Source organism: Octodon degus, unplaced genomic scaffold (genome assembly GCF_000260255.1).
Source record: "Octodon degus isolate 3935 unplaced genomic scaffold, OctDeg1.0 scaffold00012, whole genome shotgun sequence".
In the NCBI taxonomy this organism is placed as follows: Eukaryota; Metazoa; Chordata; class Mammalia; order Rodentia; family Octodontidae; genus Octodon; species Octodon degus.
This window is the reverse complement of record NW_004524588.1, coordinates 21277783-21282304: the sequence shown is the minus strand read 5'-3', so window position 1 is coordinate 21282304 and position 4522 is coordinate 21277783. Positions and strand designations below refer to the sequence as shown.

At 45.5% G+C, this 4522-nt stretch overlaps 1 pseudogene; it reads left to right on the top strand.

The window, feature by feature from the left end:
* The first annotated feature begins 4029 nt into the window (after positions 1-4029).
* Positions 4030-4401, top strand: LOC101587369 (annotated as a pseudogene).
* Positions 4402-4522: the final 121 nt, after the last annotated feature.

Genomic DNA, 4522 nt, shown 5'->3' with positions numbered 1-4522 from the left:
TTTTTGTCTTTTTACTTTTTCAATCTGTATTTCTAGAGCATGTAACTTTGTCCTTAATGTTTAACCTTCAGACTATATAACCTTAAGACATACAAGTTATAAAGAAATAAATAAAACTCTATTCCTTAAATAATAGGATTCATACGTTCCCTTACCCTTCTAAATGCATGAATTTACTAATACTGTTTTGAAATCATCCAGTTACACACAATACTGCTGATGCAAGGTTTGAGCTTTCTGGGTCTGTCATGTCCTAGCAATGTGGCACTGGGCAAGTATTTAACTTCTCTGGGCCTCAGTTACCTGATGTAGATGAAGTTTTTGTTTGTTGTTTTTGTTTTTGTACTGGGAATTGAATTCAGGACAGGTGCTGGAATGCTGAGTTATATCCCCAGCTGTTTTTAATTTTTAAATTTTTTTAAAATATACTTAGTACCGGCTCTACAGGGTCTCACTACACACATCGGACCGTAGTGATCCTCCTGTTTTCAGCCTCCCAAGTGCTGGGATTACAGGCGTGTGTGCCACCACACCCAGTCTCAGTCACCCTCTCAGTGCACCCTGCAGGTGGGCCTCAGCCCAATATACCAGGGATCGAAATTAATTTTTAATTTCAAGAGCTGTGTGTTAAATAAGACAATCCACTTAAAGCTTTTAGTATAGAGTCTCCCACAGTATTAACTGTTGTTTTTATTTTATAAAAATATTGGAAAGCTGGAAGTATGGCTCACTGGTAGGTGCTTGCCCCACTGTATTCACTCCTCGCCAATGCAAAGATAAAAACTTTAAATACAGGCAAAATACATAGGCGTAATCTTTTGAAGTCTTGAAGTTGAATGTATAAAGGTGAAGGTGTGGAGAACCGATCTACAGACTGCTTTTCTCAAATGCTGCCAAGTGCCTGTGAACTCTGAGGCAGGTTCTGTAGGTTTGGGGGAGACTTTTGGGGCTTTTGTGCATGGTGATCTCGTCTCTGAGTAGCTGGGAAGGTCAACTCTGAGGTGTAAGATGATGGGTAAGATGGTCAGGACAGTGATCTTGTTGAGAACAGCGATCTCCGCAAGAAGAGGCGGCCTGGCTGGAGCTGCCAGCGTGGAAGGGCACCTGTCTGCTCATCCATGGGATGCCCTTTGCTGGGCTCCAGAAACCAGTCAGCCGGACTCCCAGGGGCTGGGAGAGGGACAGTTCCTTTTCATGGCTCAGCAAAAGAGTTTTAAATGTTTGTACTTAGAAAATCAATACTTTTAGCACATGGTAATGAAAATCCAAAATAATTGTGCTACTCACCAGGCAATGGTGATGGGACAAAATTCGTGTATTTATTTTGGGATACCAGGAATGAACTCAGGACCTTGTGTTAGCCAGGCACGTGCTTGTGCTGCTGAGCTATACTCGTAGCCTGAATGGGACAAAATTTGAAGTGCTACATAAATACCCTCCTGTAGCCATGTACTGTGGGCATATCTCTAGATTGGCAGTGTCACTATACTCAGACAAAATTCAAGAGGATTAATAAAAATTTTAATCAATGTGGGCCCTGGTATTGGAGTAGAAAAAGATTATTAAGTGGACTTATCCAGGTCATAAAAATACATAGGACAACAAACTGGAGGGCATAGAGACTGTGAGACGTTTAAGCAACGGGTGAGGATTTCCGAACTGAGGCCACAAGGACGTTGTATTAGTTCATTTGCACCAACATAACAAAAATCCACAGACTGGTATTTTACAACAGAAACGTGTTCCTCCGGCTGGGAAATTCAAGATGAACGTGCTGGCAGCTTTGGTGGCTGGCAAGAGTTGCTTTCACATGTCCCAGATGGCACTTTTTTGTCTTCTTGAGACAGTATCTCACTGTGCAGCTCAGGCTGACCTTGAGCGCACTGTGCAGCCCAGGTTGGTCTGCAACTCAAAATGATCGTCCCGCCTCAGTCTCCCAAGTGCTGGGATTATAGGCACGCGCCACCACACCTTGCTCTTAAGATGGCACCTGTTTGCTGGAAAACTGTACTTACTAGGTAGAAGGGACAGGAGACAAAGGGACTAAGCACTGTGCCAAAAGCCCTTCGTGACCTAATCACCTCCTAAAGGCTCTCGTAATGCTAAGGCATGGAAAATTCAGTTGCAGCATGAATTTTGGAGGGACACAAACATTCCCATCCTAGGGGAGTGACAGAGGGAGGGATCAGAGACAGGGGAAGAGGACAGCGATAAAGGAGGTGCAGCAAGGAAGCAGCAGAACAATGTGTGTCGGAAAAGAATGGTACAACAGATGTCACACCTGGAATGTTCTGAAAGATGACAAGGTAGAGCCAGAGCAGCCGGACCAAGAACAGAGTGAAGTACGGACCAAGGGCCCACTGCAATTCAGAGGTCAAATAGTATGACCAGTGTTTTGAGAGTGGTCTACATAGACATCGACATCGATAGCATCCGCAACACACGTGGATCTTTGTACGCAGATGGGTCTCTGCGGCAAGCAGCTCACACTTAGTTGTTCTAAAATGGGGCAGGGGAGGAAGGGGGCAAAGGGTGGAATACGGCAGACTTCATCCCTTCCTAACCCGTGACTGAAATTTATAGCAGAACAGCAAGTTCCAAAATCTTGATGACACAGACCTGCCTACAGAACATAAAATTGCTCCCCAAAGCCCTTCAGTCCAGCTATCAAGGCAATTTTGTTGCCAATTTAGTGGCAGGTGAAACAATATTCCACAAAACCACCTTTGCTGCATCATAAACTCTTGAATTATGTTCATAGTGGCAGCACTTTATTTACTGCACAGCTTCCAGTACCACCCCAGGGGTGATCACTTCAGTTACTAAGTTATCTTTCAGTTGGAGTTCTTCATACATAATTTTTGCCCAAAGGTTTTGTGTGGACCAATTAACGGACGCAGTAATTGGAAGGCAGTACCAACAGGATTCCTGAAGTCCCCATTAGAAAAGGCCCTGCTGCTGCACATGGCAGCCAAGTCTGTAATCCCAGCACTCTGGAGGCTCAGGCAGAGGATTTCAGATTCAAGGCTAGCGGGCACATGGGGAGTTTAAGGCCAGGCTGGACTATATGGCAAAATAAACAAACAAAATAATAAACCAAGGCCCCTGCAAAGGAGGGGCTGTCACTACTTGTGAAGTCATCTATAAATGTGACAACGATGATAGCTGACATTTACCAAGAATTCCTCCTTACGTCAAAACTGGGCTAAGTCCATGACATCCACTGACTCACTTAATGCCTCAACAATGTATGAGGTAGGTGTTATCACCCCTGACACCAATATTAAATGAGTAACTTGTCCGATGTTCCACAGCTAGTAAATGGTGGGAGTTCTGTAACTGCAGAACCTGCAGGTTTGCTGTTATGTGCACTTGACGTTTGGGGACAGGGGTAGGCGCGAATCCCAGCGGGCCACAGCAGTTGATGACAATTTTGCAGTGTGAAGCCTGCTGGCCCAACCCCACTGCTCCAAGTGATAATTTGAGTAGAAAAATGTTACCAGTACGTGTTTATAATACACCATTTTATTTATGGTGGGGTGTTGGTACATGTGCTATATGACATTTTCCAATTTTTTACTCCCTGCATCTCTCGGGCCCCCTTCATATGTGTGTATTTGCACGTTTATAGCACAACAAGCAGACACCTCTTCACCCCTTTTAGTCTCATCCCCGTGCTCTAAAATCGCTATAATGGGCTTCTCATATAAGAGAAAGCATGTGATATTTAAGCCCATGTGTCTGACTGACTTCTCTAAGGGAGAGACTTCAACTCGGAATTATCCCAGGCAAGTCCTGGCTGGTGGAGGATTCTCTTTGTACAGGGGCCCTTTCTTGGCTTAATGCTGTTTACACCTCCAAATTTATCAGCATTACAGATAAAATCATTAAAACAATAAGCGAGATGTTTTTAGAAAGAGGTAGTGGGTTTTATTTTCTAGTGGAATATAAATCAAAGTGCTGGACAGCCACTTCCGGGCTCCAAAGTCGCAATCTTCAGGAGAAAATCTCTTGGAGTTTCTCAGGGGGACAATGGCCACCTATAGCCTGGCGAATGAGCGATTACGCGCCCTGGAAGACATCGAAAGGGAAATCGGCGCCATCCTCCAGAATGCAGGGACTGTGATCCTAGAACTGTCCAAGGAAAAAACCAATGAGGGCTCCTAGACCGGCAGGCGACGGCCTTCAGCGCTTCGGGGCAACACGTGGAGGCCGAAGTGTCGGCTCAGATCCCTTACCTCACTCAGGTGCGCAGGACAGCCCCATGAGGGCTCCAGCTGCTCAAGGAAAGACCGTCAAATGGCTCTGAAGCGAGTAGACTATGCCCGCCTCAAGCTCAGTGATGTTGCCCGAACCTGTGAGCAGATGCTGGAGTTAAGCCGCAAAGTGGATCCAGAGTAAAGTGGGAAAGCATGACCTGCACTCTGGATAGAACTAGAGGCCTGTAGGATGGGGTGTGTGGACTGACACATACACGCCCTGATGCGACGTCAGAGTCAACTGGAACAAAGGGGCAGAAGGC